General features: G+C 37.5%; 1 protein-coding gene across 2 annotated transcripts in view; it reads left to right on the forward strand.

The window, feature by feature from the left end:
* Cpq (carboxypeptidase Q) overlaps nt 1-18,088 on the forward strand; it is a 448,367-nt gene that overhangs the window by 142,006 nt on the left and 288,273 nt on the right. The window lies entirely within an intron of this gene.

Raw genomic sequence — 18,088 nt, forward strand, 5'->3', positions numbered from 1 at the left:
ATTAAGGATAATATATTTGAGTAACATAGATAAAAGAAATGCTATTTTAGTGTTGTAGCCTGGCCCATTTTTTTTTAAAATGCAAAAATAATTGCAGATGGTGTTTATTTGAGTTTCAGGACTGGATTTTTAGTATCTATGTGTTAGTATGTAAGTTTATTCTGCACAATTGCTGTTTGGAGATTAAGACACAGCTGCTTGACCTTAATTAGCGTCCTATACTCTTGAAAATAAGATAACAAAGGAATAGATGTCAGCAACTAGTGAGAGAGGAATGATACAAAAATGCAGAGAAAAGGAAAGAGAGTTAAAAAAAAACAGGGATTATATGTCTTCCCAGGGGAGGAAGAAGACAGGGCATGTTAAAACCACTTTTTAGGAGTTTTATGAGAGAAAACCTAGTTATACTGGTGCTATAGTGCTAAAAATAATATTCTTTGTAAAGTCTTTAATGGCTTCATGACTAGTGAAAAGTGATTGGATCATATTCTTTTGGATGGTTCATCTTCCCAGGAGGGAAATCCTAAAAAGGCTAGCTTACTTCCCAGAATCTCTCTGTCACCCTTGGAATAACACACTAAGCAAGCTATGGCCATTCACCATGATTTCATTGGTTATGAGAATGAAATTATGGAGCTAGTTTGTTGCTTTGTGAAACTGGGAGATTGCCAATAATCTTTATTTAAGGACTACTACTCATAAGACTAATAAATTCTCAGATGACTTAATATACAGTGATCTGCCAGGGTTCATTGGCATATTATTTTTTTCTGGCATAGTAAAGACATCTGAAAAACCAAGGATACAGCATGAATAGGATTGTCCAGCATGAGACTTCAAAATGTTATCCTCTAAGGCTTGGGGTCAGCAATTTGTTATATGGATAAAATGAACATTTTCTTATACTTCTAAATCTAGACTGATGGTAACTTTTCTCTGATTTTATAGTCAACCATACTTCATTGGATTCAACTTTTAAACTCCATTCTCTGGCCATTTGTAAATGTGTAATGACACTGGCCTTTACATAATATCTTAAAACCTTTCACATAGGTCATATTATTTATTGTGATTACATCCTGAAGGGTCATGCAGATGAAGCATTATCCCTTTGTAAAAGTTTAGAGAATTAGACATATTAACATGTTTACATCTTACATCCTGAAAACTAAAAACTAAAATGAAATAGGCTTCCTTTGTCCACTTCTAGCTTATTGTTTTTAGAACCAAGTTTCTTTAGAGTGTTCTGCATTCCTATCTCCAGGTCCTCACTCCCCTACACTATGCAGACTGTTTCAATGTGGCTTTTCCCAGTACCGAAATGGAACTTCTTAAGGTCACAAATAACAACCTAGTTATCAAATATAATGGACTTCTCAAGCCACCATCTTATGGCATCTCTCTGAAGCACGTGTCACTATTGACTTCTTTTTAAATATTTCTTTTCTTTGGCTTTTATGACTTCTTTTTCATATTCACTTTCTTTGTCTGCTCTCTCACTCCTCTGTCCCTATTTCTCTAGCTTCTGACTCTGACTGTTTGTTCTACATGAGCATTACCATCACATTTGTGGCTTCAATCACCTTTATGCTTTGACGATTTCCAAGCCCACCTCTCCCATCTGGACCACTGCCACATTGCCAGTTGCCTATGGGTTCTTCTTTTAGATGTTCTATGGATATCTTGGTTCTAGCTTTTTAAAAATTTAATTCATCCTTTCACATTTTTCTTCTGCATTTTCTATCTCAGTAAAAATAACCTCTGTCTTCTAACTCACGCAGCCCTTGATTATGCTTGTTTTCTTCCCTTGTCCCTCATTTCTAGAAGTTACTAAATCTCTTGGGTTCTGCTCTATATCAATCATTTTAATACATACAGACTGAGCAGCTCCGTTTCCCAGCCTCACTCCATATTCCAGTCACTGGGAGCTGCCAACATTTTCCCCATGTGCTATGTTTCCTAGGGTTTCATGACAGCCTGTGCTTTCTTCTCTGCTACCCTCCTTCCCTTCCTCACCATCACACTCCATTCCTCAAGATTTATCTTAGTGGCTCTTCTTCAGGGAAGTACTCTGATATCCAGTGTAGCCCAGGTGAGCCACCTCTTTATGGTATTCCCATGCCATCCCATATATACCTGTATCACAATGTTTTGAAGATAGTTTTGGCTCATACTTTGGTTGGGTACACTAATGGTTGTAACAAACAACTTCACATCTCAGTCACCTAACTCAACAGAGGTCTCTTTCTTGCTTACATAATAGTGCCAAAGGAGTGTTCAGCAGGTGGACATTTGCTCCTTTCCATCTGTGACTCCACATCTCTGAGATCTCAGAATCCTCTGTATCCAGCAGAAAAAGAAGGGAATATTGAGAGAAAGTCATTCACTAACCAGGAGGTTTTTTCATGGTCATTCCTATTCTGGACTGGATATAACATACTTCTGCTTGTTTTCTGCTGGTCAGAATGCCATTATATGGAGGCTGTGCACTTTGGCTTATCTTTATGCTCAGGGTATAAGGAGAGTGAGTTTGGTGAAAAACTGTTCCGTCTGCCCTGACTTCCTGACTACATACTAGACTAACTAGACTCTCAGTTTCAGAAAGACATTGATTTCGTGTGTGTGGGTGTGTGGGTGGGTGTGTACTTTTTCTTTACTTCTGTGTTCCTATCATCCAGTACAATGTTTGATACATAGTGTTCTAGAAATATCTATTGAAGGAATAAACTTGTCTAAGTTTATATAGTAAATTATGTGACAAACAAATTGCATTAGTTGTGTTAGTTATTCATTGCTGTGACCAAAATATGTGTCAAGAACAATTTAGAGGAAGAAAGGTTTATTTTAGGGTTTACGGTTCAGAGGTCTCAGTCCATGGTCAGCTAATACCATTGCTTTGGACCTCAAGTGAGGCAGAATTTCATGGTGGAAGGGCATGGAAGAGGAAAGCTGTTCAGTTCATGGCATCTGATGTGAGGAACAGCCAGGAAGAAATATAACCCAAGGTCACATCCCACCTGCCTACAATTACTACCCACTATTCCATTCAAATTAATAATCTATCAAATGGATTAATACATAGATGAGGTTTCAGGTCTCATAATCCAATATTTTTACCTCTGAACATTGATACATTGCCTAACAATTGAGCTCTATCAGGGGTATTTTTTAGATCCAAACCATAACACTGGGTGAGCCAATTCCTAGTGATCTCTGACCCAAATATATAACCTCTATAGTAAGTAAGCTTTAAAATGGCTTGATCTTTTAGGGAACTTTGTATTTGGAAGAAAATGTCAGGTACCCAAAACACTAGATTTATATATATGTATATTCTACCAAAACATTAATGAATAATGATGTTTTCAGTTGCTAACTTAAAAAAAAATAGTTCCTTTCTCCCTTGGAAGATTTTCACCCTTAACTATGGGAGTGGGCAATATTAGATTCTATCTAGGAATATTGTAGAAGTCAACAATGCTAAAGAACAGAATATATATTGTAATTTGTTGCTGCTTATCTTCAGAATTAAAGAATCCCGAGAGGAAGTTCGATATGACACTTTTCAGTGCAGTCACCAGTGTCATCGGCCATTTTGGAAGTAGAATAGTCACATGGCCTCATGACAGATTCCTCCAGAGAAAGCTCATTACTTGTTGCCAGCAGCATCTCCAGGTTATTCTCTTTGTTTCTCTGGACTACCTTTATTAGTGGTTCTGTGCTCCGGCTTCAAAGAGAAGACTTTTCCTTTATTGATGTTTTTATAATAACAACCTGACCTTTCATTCACCATTGACTGTCAATTCATTGCACTTTTTATGAATGTAAAACACCTCTTCTCTTTGTAATGGGAAAATATTTTAAAAATCAATGTAATTAATTACAGATTTAGGTTTTACAGAGGAAAACTTCTTAATAGAACCATTTGTCTTATACTGTTTCTCAAATTTATCATACTTTTTAGTAAATGCTTTCTGAGAGCTTACCAGCTACTCCGAAGTTTCCAGGGACTAGGGTTACTAAGATGAATCAGATATGCATTTTTTTTTCCTTCAGAAATAGTCTATCTCAGGAAAGAGAAGGAGGCAAGGTTAAAATATAACTGATTAGGGAAATATATTTTATATGTAATACTTAATGCATGATTAGGGGAAAGAAATGAAAGAAGGGAATGACCATTTATTAAATGCCAACTTTGTACTATGCTTTTCTAAAGGCTTAAATTGTTTTAATTCTTTATGCAACGCAATAGATGTAAATTTTGGTATCTCTCTTTTACAGGTTCAGGGTGGTTAAATGGCTTATAAAGTTACACCCATGAGAAGGCAGAACTAGACCAAGAGAAAGTAGGTGGAAAAACATTCTATACAAGGTCAAGGCAAGGTGGGAGTGCATGATGTATTGGGGAATGCACAAACAGACATCTCTACTGGAGCCAGGTCTCCTAAGAAATCAGAGAAATGGAACCTTGGGGCGAGAGGAAGAGGTCAGGGTTAAAGAATCCAGAGTACCAGATTGGGGCATTGTCAGTGTAATATGGAGGAAATGGAGAACTGCTGGATGTGTTAGCACTGCCCTGGAACAGTGCTCTCAGAATGGTGCCTAGAAGGAATCAGCAACCTCACCTGGGAGCTTGTGCAAATCACAAACTTTAGGCCCAGTAAGAGATTCATTAACTCAGAAATGCTGAGAGTGGGGTCCAGAATTTGAGGTTTAACAACCCCTCCAGATGATGGTGCCGCACAGTGAAGTTTAAGAGTACTGTTTTATTTGTTTGCTTTTAAATGCAATGTTATTTCTTATTTATTTATTTATTTATTACATACATGACAGTAGTGGAATGCGTTACACTCATTATTACCCATTTACAGCAAAATTTTTCTTAACTCAGTGTGTAAAGTATGTTCATGCCAAATTATGCCATTATACTTGTTCTCTCTCTCTCTCTCTCTCTCTCTCTCTCTCTCTCTCTCTCTCTCTCTTTGCATTACAATTCTTAATACACATATATACCACAATAGCAAGAATGGTGGAAGGTGATGGTCATCATTATACAAAATACATGTATGAAGATTTGAATTTGATGTCAACATACCTTATATACAAACAGAGATATGATAAAGATTACCGTTTTAGAAAGATCCCTCTGCACTTGTGCACAACACACTTGGCAGAGGAAAGCAAGGATACCTCCCTACTAGTGCAGAATAATGAGGTGTGGATGACGGTGATGGCGATGGAAATGGCAATAGCAGTGGATAAAAGAGACAGCAGGAGGGATAGTGTGGAAAAAAAAAACAAAAACAACAGAACTTGAGGACTGGTTGGATTTGAAGGGGAAGGAGGAGGAACTCAAGTATGATAGGCAAAGATCAAAAATCAGTTTAGCTTAATATTTTTAAAAATAGTATGCTTTATAAAACAGTATGGGTTTGTGGGGTTTAAAGAAAAACCAGACCTGATGACATATCTGGCCTGTTCTGTAGGGCAAACTTGCGCCCAGGAGATTAGCCACCAAATCCTTTTTATTGGTGGGATGAGCCCTTTTCCCTTGCTTTTCTCTTTCCCCTTGTATTTTACCTTACCTGGTTGGGTACTGAAGGCATTTGTGTTCATGATCTCTGCTCTGAGGATACAAGACTGGAATCTGGACAATGAGGAGATGTGTAGGTATCTAGATAGTCTAAAGGGTAGCACTGCCAGTTTGTTTTTTAGACATTTTGAGTTTGTCTAAAGGTCATAAATCCTATTGATCTGATTTTTATGTATTATTAAAAAAATAGTGCAGCATTTCCATTTCTTCGTTATCCATGTTTTTGACCATCCAAGGCAATTTAAAATTCTAGCCTAGCTTACTCTGCACTGCAGTACACCTTGGGGCTTCCACCTCCTGCTTTCTTAGCACACGAGCTCAAGCATGCAAAATAATTTTTACATTAGCCCAAGTGCAATATAACTCAGAAGGTAACTCTGCTGAGGCCAAATTGTCTGTTACACTGCCATTGCCAAATATTCATATTTTTTCTAGTTATTTTCTCCATTGCCCCAGATAATTGAACAGACGGTATGTTTTAATCAGCTAAGGAAGCAAAAGGCGCTCCTTGTACTGTGCAAAATGTATCCCCACACTGGGTAAGAATTCACGGAGGTGAGAATGAGTTGTTGAGAGAACTTGGCTTTGTAAACACTACTGGCTTGTGTCTAATGTCAGGTGGCCTTTGTGTACTGTTCTGATAGAATAGTGAGAAGGAGGAGGAGGAGGAGGAAGAGGAGCAATCATTTTGGAGATGACTAGGAGCTGCTAAACCATGCAGCTGGGGAGAGACGAGTGCACCCAGGTGATCTTTCTGGAGTGCAGAGAGGGAAACTGCTAGACCATCTAGCAAGAGAGATGTGAAAAAGTATATAAATCAATCTCTGTAATGATACTTAATTAATACAGAGTCAATAAGTAACATAATTGAAGTGCTGGTTGGGCGACATTGTGGAGTTAAACAGCCTCAAAGAGGGCACTGATTAAAGCCATTACAATTTATAAAACATTCTTCATCTTAAGAAAGCGTCTTGATGAGATTTCACACGAACGTTTTGTAATCAGAAGGCCAGCTTAAAACATTCAGAGCAGAGGTGATTTCACCTCTGCTCTGAAGTTTTAAGCTGGCTTCTGATTACAAAAGTTCGTGTGAAATCTCATCAAGACGCTTTCTCCAAGATGAAGAAAGATTTATAAATTGTAATGGCTTTAATCAGTGCCTTTTAACAAAAAATTAATGCTGCAACTCACATTGAGACAGTCTTGGATTTGGTGTGTTACTTTTTGCTTGTATTAATTAAGTATACTTACAGAGCTTGATTTAAACTGTTGTGAAATATTGTTGCGGCGGAGGGGGCTCGTGTGCCTGCTGGGGAAAAACAAGGAAAATATGGTTCTGACTCAAAACAGGACAACTGGGCCAGTCTCGATTAGTAGGCTCTTTCCCCTCTTTTTAATTTTATTTTATTGTTTTGTTTTGTTTTGTTTAATTCACTCAGAACCTCATAACAGATGCACAGTAATCAAGCAGAATGCCAGTTCTCATCATGTATGCTGGTGGAGGCCACCATGCTCCCGAGGGGGGAAACCAGAGAAGACCCACATTGAAGGCTGCATTTTTTCTTCTCATCATCCTTTTCTTTCCCCCACCTCCCCACCTCCTCTCTGGTTATTTAAAAGGCAGATTCTTTGTTTGGAAGACCTTAGTTAGAAATTTCAAAATGTTCTTTAATCACTGAACTTGTAGTATAGCTTCAGGTAGTGAGAACAGGCATGCTCCTCATAATGGAGAGAGCTGGGCCGTCACATTTTGGAGCCTGGATTCTGGAGTCAGCAGTGCTTGGGTCTTTGTTCAGTCACTTGACAGATGTGACTGAACATCTTAGCAAATTGGGTAACCTCCCAATGCCTCCATTTCTTATAAGACAGGGGAAACAATAGAACCTTTCCCTAGGAGTTTTGTGGAAATGAAATGAAGTGATATTATTGTCTGATGCATAGTAAGCTTTAAAAACATGTCAAATACTATTGTATAGTTTTACTAACTAATGACTAGACATAGTTATTGAAAGAAAGTGGAAGGAAGGAAAGAAGAAAGAAGGAAAGGGAGAGAGGCATAGAGAAAAAGAGGGAGGGAAGAAGAAAAAGAAGAAAGGAGGAAAGGAAGGAAGAAGGAAGAGCTTAGTTTTTTTTTTTTAAAAAAAATGTCACTGTTAGAAATTGGTGCATTATAATTGCAGCTATGTGGTTGGAAGACAAACCCTAACATCATATGGCCATTTAGATCTCTGTCTCCATAGATTTTCCTAACTCTGCCGGGTATGTGTCTGCTTGTCTGTCTGCCTTTCTGAATTGACAGCTCTCCTGGACCCAGGCTACACAGTCTTGTTCCTGTAGGTGTTTCCAGGGCTCTGCACAATCCCTGGCACACAGCAGTGCTTGAATGAATGTGTAAGAGTCCCAAGCAGCTTACCCAGTTTGCTAACATGTAAATTCAAGGTGTCACCATTTCACAATCACAAATGTTGAATAATAATATAGATGAGGTGACTAACCTTTGGAATTGCTACTTATCAAAAATAGAATCTCTGGAACCGGAGAGCAGACTCTATAGTTATGTAAATTTTGGTAAAGTATTGCAAACTGCATATTACTATGGTGCTTTGTGAGGCTGCTATAATTAATGGTCTGTTTGCATTTCTACTATAGACTGTCATTTTTCATCTACTTATAACCTTGATGTAAAAATTTATTCTTGGCTGCTATTTTGCATTCGTAATTTTAAAATATATATAAATGTTCACCTTCTATTTTCCGGCTTTCTGATTATCAAAAGCGCCAGCTTAAGAATTACATCACATGGCATGTTTTTCTGAATCTCTAGTGGTAAAAAGAAATTAATGCATTTTGAATTCAGGTTTCAGGATTATGAGAGTGCTGTTTGCTTATGCAGTGCCCTTTGAAAAATGACTAGTATATAGCATAGGAACCAAAAGAATTCTGAGTAACTTTGAGCCAATCCTTACTATTACATGTGCTTTTCTCCCTGCTCTTCCCCACGTACTCCAATTTAAGGATGACTCTACATATCCTCTTGCACCATGACCCTCTGACTCCTTTGACCCACTGGAGAAAAAATCAGCCAAAAGTCACTACCAGCAGATTTGGAGACTAACAAGGATTCAGACAGACTGGATACCAGCGCTGGTTCTGTCTCATAGATACTTTGTGACCTTAAGTACATTACTCAACATCTCTGAGCCTATTTTCCCCATCTGTAATACAGGAAGAATGCTACTTACCTGACAGAATTATTGAGAGAATCAAGTGCGGTCAGGCACTCGACACAGAACCAGCACATGGGAAGTAATTAATGAGTTGTAACTGACAGTTTGTCTTGATCATGTTGATTACCATTGTCACTGTCATTGCTAGATAATGATGGGATGAAGGATGTAGGCTGTTGTGAGATGACTTATCTTAAAAACCAGGTCTAGAACTCTCCTCATGTGGGCTCAAAGACCTTGGTTCCAGATAGTTCTGATTTCAGAACGTACTTTTCCTAATTTCCCTTAGACTTTGGCTTAAAATGGAGATGACTTCTGGCCTGATAATTCTGAGCAGTGTTCTCCCTCAAATTCTCTACATAATACTCCTCTGTGTGCTCAGAGTCCTAATGGCACTTGGCAACTCTGTCTCCCTATCTACTTGTTTAGCGTATACTTTCTCATAAAAATATAAGTTGCATGGGGACCAGAATTGTATTTTTCTAGGACACTGTTATATTCTCAGCATCCAGGAGATTGCCTGGCCCAGGGCAGGTACACAAGGGATATTTGTTGAATGAATAACTATTTTAAAAATCAGCTATGATAAAAGAATAGAGAACAGATACACATACATATTGTATCATGGCTTTTTTCTTTAAAATATACCACATTTTTTTCCTGTGTGGGGGATCCAACCCAGGGCCTCCTCCATGCTAGGCAAACGCTGCCATCAAGTCCATCTTCAACTCTACCACAGATTCTTTTCTTTCTTTCTATTTTTTTTTGGTGGAAAATGTCCATCTGTGATAAAGTTGAAGGAATAGAGAAGAACTCATTGAGTCTTCATAAGAAATTGCCTGGCATTTCCAGAGTGGTTGTATGTCTTACACTCCCCCGCCATGCAGGAAGGGTTCAGGCTGCTCCACATTCACACCTACTCCCGGCCTGGTCAGTCCGTTCAATTTTAGCCTTGATGTTGGACCAGGTTGACATTTCCCTGAAGGTTTGGTGAGCATTTTCCTATTTCCTGAATCTTCCTTTGTAAAGAGTCTACTCAAGTTTTTGCCCTTTCATTATTTATTTTATTCAGGAGTGAGGGTTCTTTATATATTCTAGATACAAGACCATATCCATATACAGGTTTTGCATGTGTTTTCCCTTTATTGATGTGTTGCCTGTTCTTTTGCTGGATAGTGTCTTTTGATGGGAGGTTTTAAATATCAATGAAGTCTACAACTTATCAATTTTTAGTTGCTTTGTATCCATCCACCTGCATTTAATCTCTCTTTTATACTTTTCTGTTCTCTCACTCTTTTGGGGAGTAGGAAGGAGTACCAAGGATTGAACTCAGGGACACTTGACCACTAAGCCACATCCCCAACCCTATTTTGTATTTATTTAGAGACAGGGTCTCACTGAGATGCTTAGCACCTCGTTGTTGCTGAGGCTGGCTTTGAACTTAACCATCCTCCTGCTTTATCCTCCCAAGCTGCTGGGATTACAGACATGTCACCATGCCTGGTGCTCTCTCTCTCTCTCTCTCTCTCTCTCTCTCTCTCTCTCTCTCCACCACATTTGTTTCTATGCCATCCATCTTTCTCTCATTTTCTGGGTCATTTGAAAGTAAAGTAGGAATAATAATGAAGAAACTTCACTAATAAATATATTAGTATGTATTTCATACAAACAACAACTGCAGTATCACTTTATGACTAAGAAATTTAACATTCTTATACAAATGTTATATGTTACAAAGTCCATCCATATTCAGAATTCTGTGACTATTTCTCTCCACCCCCAATAATACCTCTGTCTTTTTCTTTTCTAATTCCATAATCCAATCAAGGACATTTAGTAGTCATGTGGCTTTATTATAACTATTAATTATTATTACTTTAAAATTGGGGTTTATTTGGACTTAATTATCATAGATAAAAATAGAAAAATACATTATTTTTAGGGACATAGATCTGAATTTTGACAAGCAAAAAAGTTGTGTAATGACAACATTAAATTTTGCTCCCTGTAAAACCCTGTGCAGCTCCATCAATGATTCTCAAACCTAATAATGTACCTGGACTGAAAAAACAATATCAGTACTTGGGGAAAAGTAGAGATACTTTTTAAAAATACAATAAAAAAATAAATCAAAATTGTCAAGAATTATAATAAAAATGAATACAATAATTTTCCTATTAAAAAATTCACAGGAAGAGTAGAGATTGGTTTTGGTTGGAGAATAGGTGGAAAGAGAAACCAGGGGAACAGACAAATGAGGAGAAGAAGAATAGCAACAAAGGAAGAAAATAAAGACCTAAGATACAACAAAACTGCAAAACACCATTCAAATATTATCGTCCTTCACACAATGATGCATAAAAACCACCCTGTTCCAAGTATGGTAGAGAAGTTAGTGAGTAGAAAAATTAAATAAATCTCAATGGAAAAAAATTTTGCTTAAGCCCTGCACTCTTAGATAACAGTGGTGATTAAGAAATCTTCTTTTGTGTTCTAGAAAATAACTTATTGCAGAATGGCCCTTCCTCATAAAGCTTATATAAGATTTGGGGACACATCCCTGTTTGCCTACCACAAGGGCAAGGCTTTAGTCTCATGAAGAGACTTGTTTCTTCTTTTTAAATCTGGAATTGTTCCCTATTCCTTTTAGCATTTTATTTCACTGACATTTTTAAAGATTACAGGACCACAGTGTTGTACAGTATCCTTCAGTTTGAACTTTTTGATCATTTCCTCATTAGATTCAGTTTTAATATATTTGGCCAGAATTTTATATGAATAATATTATGACCCTCTTATTATATCACATAAGGAAGCAAATAATGTCACCTTTCCTTGTTGGTGAGTGTAAATTTGATCTTGTCCAAGCCATTTTCTGTGGATTTCTTCACTGAAAGGTAGAATTTCTCCTTTGCAGGAGAAATTGTAATTGTAGTGAGATGCTTTGAGACTTTGTGAATTTTAAGTTCCCCTAGCAAAATTTTAGCATCCATTGATGTCCTTGCCTGAATCAATCATTGTATTTGAAGTTGCAGATGTTTTTCCAATGCAGTTATTTCTGGTTTTCTTATTAGCCAGTGTGCTCTTTTAGGAAAGAGAGTCCAACCTCTTAATTTTCTTTTGGTTTCTGAGCCATCACTTTATGGACTTTTTCAAGTGTATGTGATAAAATTCATTACTGTCATCATTCTTTTTGATAAAACCTCAAAATTTTCAAAGTGCTTAATAAATATCAAAGTTAGAATTATAGGATAAGTTTGAATATTTGAAGCACTGAAAGGCATTCACTTTTTAAAATAATTCCAAGTTACCCAAACTCCAGATAAATCAGCTAATTAGCAAGATGTAATCAATACCATTTCCTCTGAACTTTTTCATTAGCAGCATGAGCTTTGGGAAAATAACTCCTGAAGTTATTTTTAGTTTACTATTACCAATGTATACCATATGCAAATGAAGACTCTTCACCTCATACATAATTGCTGTTAATTGTTAAAATAAGCGAGCAGAAATCTCAAAAACTAGCAATCTCTTCTGAGTTTCTCCAGACTGACTCCCTCTCTTCCTTCCTTCCTTCCTCCCTCCCTCCCCCTTTTCTCCCCCACCCCTCGACTATGCAGCATGGATGTTAAAGAATTTGTTTTCAAAAAGCTCTTTTTTTTTTTTTCAAGAGAAATTAGAGCCTCACTGTGGGTTTGCAGAGGCTGCCAGGATGTTCTCTGAGTTGAGATACTCTGGTATCTGTGGCACAGTGTAGAATCAAACAGACCATCTACTCTGATGATCCCACTCCTGCTATGGCTCTAAAGGGTTACCAGGGGGTCAACAGTCAGTCTAAGGGATCTGTGAATGGCTGCTACTGCACTGTCACTGCTCAATAAAGTAAATATTTGAAGTCTAGGAGAAGAATTCAATTTTAATATTTTCCAACTTTCTTCATTCATTCATCAATTCAATAAACATTTACTAAGCATCTTCTATATTCCAAGTTAGGAGAGGACCCAAGTTTCTTTTTAGTTGTTGATAGACCTTTTATTTGTTTATATGTGGTGCTGAGAATCGAACCCAGTGCCTCACACACGTCAGGCAAGTGCGCTACTGCTGAGCCCCCACCACAGCCCCAGGACCCAAGTTTCATAGACATACATGCTTATATAATTTTGGGGCCTCTTTAAGAAAAAGAATACAAAGTTGCAAAAAAAATTAGATATAAAGCTGGTATTTATTAGAAGAAATTAGAGAAGAAACTGCAACAAATTTAATAAAGATGTCAAACACAAGATTTTGTTTTTATAATACCCCTCAAGGTGCAATATTTTTCTATAATTTTTGCTTACATAGTCATTGTTTTTTCATATAACAATGCTATTGTATTGTGTTATATTTTCTAAAGAGAGAATAAAAAAAGAATTAGTCTTTCCTCTAGTATGCTTGATCAAAATTTAGTTTTTACCAATGATAGCTTGGAAAAACTTCTTTCAGCTTTACACCTTTTAATTGATAGTATCACATACATTTTTGGAGTTGTCACCTTTTGAAAGCTGCTATCAAGTTTCTTTCATGTATGAGATGCAAGTTTTAAGGACACTGTACAAGTTTTCTTGTACAATGACAATGAATTGACAGCATTAGAATTAGTATGTTGTCTGTAGCCTCTTTTTAGTGGCCCATTTGACTTTCTGTTAACTTTGTATATATCAATATTTTGTGTCAAATTAACAAGAAATGTAAATATTTTCCAAAAGTGATTTTCATTATTTGGATTATTAAATAATCTAAGATGATTCATTATGAATACTCAAAGCACATTTCTTTTTTTTTTCTTTTTTTTTCAATAAATCATCATTTCTATGATGTGTGTCTGGAATCACTAGACTTAGTCATTCATAACAGGATGTGTTATATATACTAACATGTTGCCCAATGTGTTGAGACAAAACGTGTGATTCATACACAGATGCGCTCATTACAGCACAACTATAGGTTTGTGCCCTACACATGAGAATTTTGATGAATTCCATTTTGTATGGCTTCCTTAAAAAGGAAAAATAAAATACACAATGGGAAGAGGTGTTTATAATATCATACTCTGAAAAATTGAGTGTGTCCTTGAGAACATTTCCCTTGTAAGTAGGCATCAATGAGAACTGAATTCTTGGACCATAGTTCTATGTGGGGGAATGTTTATATATATATATATATATATATATATATATATATATATCTCAATTGGGGGAATGTTTCCAGTGACTAGAGTCTCCATCTCCACCACCATCTCCATACTTTCACCACCAGGTATTGCAGGATGCATTCCATCACAATAGACCTCTGCCCCCAACCCTTTTGTATTATGACACCAGAATGGAAAGAACTGTGAACCACATAAGTGCATCCCTGTAAACCAAATCGATAATCCCCAAATCAGCTTCCTGTTAGCTAGATCTTCAATGCTTGTAGACAATCCAGTATGATCCAAGATTATGGAGAGTGTTATGGTTTGGATGGGAGGTCCCCAAAGCTCCTGTGTTTCTGAAGGACTATTCAGAGGTAAAATGATTGAACTGTGGAACCTATAACCTATAACCTAATTAGTCTGTCCTAACTTGAATGGACTGACCGGGTAGTAACTGTAGGCAGGTGGGGCCTGGTTGGAGGAAGCTGTCACTGGAGCATGCCCTGTTCTTCCTGTGGCCCCTTCCTCTCTTTCTCTTTCTGTTTCCTGGCTGTCATGTCCTCAGCTTTCCTTCTCCACTCTTCCACCAGAATATTCTGCCTCACTTTGGCTGACCACAGACTGAACCTCTTAAACCATAAGCCAAAATAAACTTTCCCTCCTTTAAGTTATTTTTGTCAGGTATATGTGTCACAGTGACATGAAAGCTGACTAAAACAGAGAATATAACAGAAATGAAGTCAGAGTGGGTCGAAAGAATTAACACCTGTGAGGTTCATGGATTGGTACTGCCCTCCTCGTGAGGTATCCACAGATGTCAGCCAGTGAGATCTCCCTGTCCTTCCTGTCATCATTTCTATGCGTCTTTTAGAGGCCTCCTCCAGTGTTTGCTAGTTTGGCACTTCATAAGCAGCTTCCTCCTATTTCTACTTAATTTACTTTGAGAACTCGGATTTCAAAATTTTTAAAAGGAACTTTTAGATAACATCTGCTCTATCCCTTTTTCCACAGAAGAGGACATTGGGGCTGCAGGTTACTCAGTTAATGGCAGGACAAAGACATATGTCTCAGACTTCTTAATACTATTTTTGTTTTTCTCTCAAGTCTCATGGGTAAATCTCTATCAGACTACATCCAGTCTCCCAAGTTTTAATGTGAATTGATTTAGTCATGCATCAGTTTAATCTTTATGCCTCCCCACAAGGATCTGTGCTTCTAAAATGCTGCGCAACAGTGTTATTTTGTTCATTCTGATGACTTTTAGCAAAGTGAGCTTGTCCTGTACACTCTCATAGGAAATGGAAACTCACATTGTGAAAAGGTGAGCTTTCCAGGGGCTTGTGTTTTCCTTTCCTCTTCAGGGAAGAGCCTATGCATAAACTGCCTAGCCTTCCTCTGGGGCTTGGTTTTTAATCTCCAGGGAGGCAAGGCTGACAAAATGTCATCTCTTTGCCTGCTAAGGAAAGAAGCTGTGAAATAGATCTTCATTGCTTACACTCCTCAAGTTGCTTAGCACCGGCTGTATCCATAACACCATGGCGTATTTAAAATTCTGCTCATTGGATTACTTTTTTAAAGGGGATTCTGATGCTCATAAATAACCAAAGAGGCATTATGGTGTAACACTGATTTTTATCTTTAATTAGATTTATTCCCTTTAGAAAATTTAAGTGTATGGATGGATGCATGTCTAAATCTTACCCATTACTGATCTGGATTTTTCTGTTATAAGTTCTAGAAATCTTTTAATTCAGAGAGGAGAAGAGGAAAGAGCTAACATTTAGTCAAGCTTTTAAGTACTGGGTGCTTTATAAATCTCATCTCAATTAAACTCGCACAAGAACCTTGGGAAGAGGGAGCGATAGATACATTTTGCATTTAACTCCAACAAAATCATACCCTAATATATTTGAAAAAAAAATTTCTTCAATGATCTGTTTTTCAACATGAGATTCTTAATATAACTAAACTAGAATTTAAAAACCTCATATAGCTAAGGGTCTTTGCAGGATCACTTTAGTAAAAGTTACAAAAAAAACCACAAAATGTGTCCCAATTTAGAAGACCAGTAAAGTGTCTTAGTCTGTCTGTGCTGCTGTAACAAAACGTTATAAGCTGAGTAATTTATAAAGAACAATATTTGTTTATCATAGTTCTGGAGCCTGGAATGCATCAAGATCAAGGTGCCAGCAAATTAGGTGGTCTGGTGAGAGCTGCTCTCTACTTCTAAGGTGGTACTTCATTGCTGCATCCTCCAGAGAGGAGCACAGTGTGCTCACATGGTGGAAGATGAAAGAGCACATGAGTTGATTGGTGCCAGGGACCCCTTTTATAAGGGCTTTAATCCTGTTCACACTGGGAGGACCTTTGAGGACCTCATGACCTAATCACTTCTTAAAGGACCTGCCTCCTAGTACCATGACATTGGACATTAAATTTCAGTATCTGAATTTTGGAGGGTTCAGGGTTGAACCATAACATAAAGAAAATAAAAGGAAGAAAACTAACAATAAATGTACTAACATCAGCATTCATGCCATCGAATTAATCCAAAAAGGCTTCTAAAATATTGAGCTCTTTGTTTTGGAAGACATATTTTGAAAGATGTCTTTGGTTCATCTTTGGTTATATTTCTTTGAGGTCCATTTGTTACTACCCTTCTTTCTTGTCTCCTTTCTCCTTTTTATTCAATACCTTCCTGTGGTAAATATCAGTTCCTAAATTAGGTTCACTGTTACTTTCCAATTTGGAAAGCAAAGGCACAGTCAGTGCCCTCCTGGTAATTATTTATATGATTTCTCCTTCCAGAGATTTGCCTTATGGCAGCTTCAAATCATTATCATCACTTCTTTTGCCTATATTGGCAGCTCCCCAAGACTCACAGAGGGAAAAGCAGATCTGAAGATATGTAAACCTCAACATCAAGACTTGCTTGATGAAATCACTCCTCCACTTGCCCTTGCCCGTTACTGAATCCTGTTCCAGCTGAGATGGAAAAGTGCATTGGTCATGCTGTCAAAAGCAGATTGGATTTCTTCACTGCTATTTCCTCCCTTCTTAACTAAAAACAATAACAAAACACCACATACGACAAATAAAAAAGAAAAAGGGCTCTGAGCATGTGAAGGTAGTTTGTAACCATTTTTGTATTTCATATTTCTGTCAGCAAACATTAATGGAAGTGGTTCTTTTCTTTCCTTCCCCACCTTTTGGCATCAGATTTCCAGGTGAAGATAGAAACACACCAACCCTCCAAGAAACACAGCTCTGCACATCCCCTTCATGCTCTAGGCACATCCCATCTTCTTGCCTTGTCCTTGCTTTTGCTCACCTCTCTCTCTCTCTCTCTCTCTCTCTCTCTCTCTCTCTCTTTATCCTTCTCAATCAATTCAATCAATTCAGGGTTTAGAGAAATCTTTCACTCTTCTTTTGACAGGTGTCAGATAGACAGTACAAGCTCCTTTAAGCTAACTATCTTGGGGAAACTAAATTTGTTGAGGAGAAGAACAATTTGGATGACAAGTGCCAGGGTGTACCAGATGGCCCAACTGGAGAAATGCTTTTCAGGCTCCCAGCTCACGTTCCAGGTGGCCTCTCTGTCTTTCTGTGTCCTCTATTCTTCCTGGTTCATGATAGATTCAAATGGGAACCTTTAAATATGAATGAAGTTCTTAAAAATTTCCAAGGGTTAATGGTGACTCAGCCCAAGATGCCTGCATCCCCTCAAAAGGATAGCCAGTACTTATTTATTACTATTTACACTTATGAATGCTTTCCATGCACATTTGGGCATATATTTGAAGAAGCCTCATTTATGAACCCCACTAGTTGTTTGGTAAACAGGTCTATTTCTTAAGCTGAAAAAAAGTGGCATTTTAGACAGTTCCCAACCTCAGCTAAAGCTTGAAAGTTCTTGCCAAGATATGAATGGAAGTGTTCTTAAAATTCTTCATCCTTTGCTACACAGTCTGAGTGATTTTATTGGCTTTTACTTGCCAGAAAGGGAACCTATGGCCATAAATGTCATAGGAAGGTCTTTAGTGAAAGGTGAGATTTTTCTATTCCATGTAAAACAATCTAAAATTCAAGGCCAGG

Source organism: Callospermophilus lateralis, chromosome 16 (genome assembly GCF_048772815.1).
Source record: "Callospermophilus lateralis isolate mCalLat2 chromosome 16, mCalLat2.hap1, whole genome shotgun sequence".
Classification (NCBI taxonomy): Eukaryota; Metazoa; Chordata; class Mammalia; order Rodentia; family Sciuridae; genus Callospermophilus; species Callospermophilus lateralis.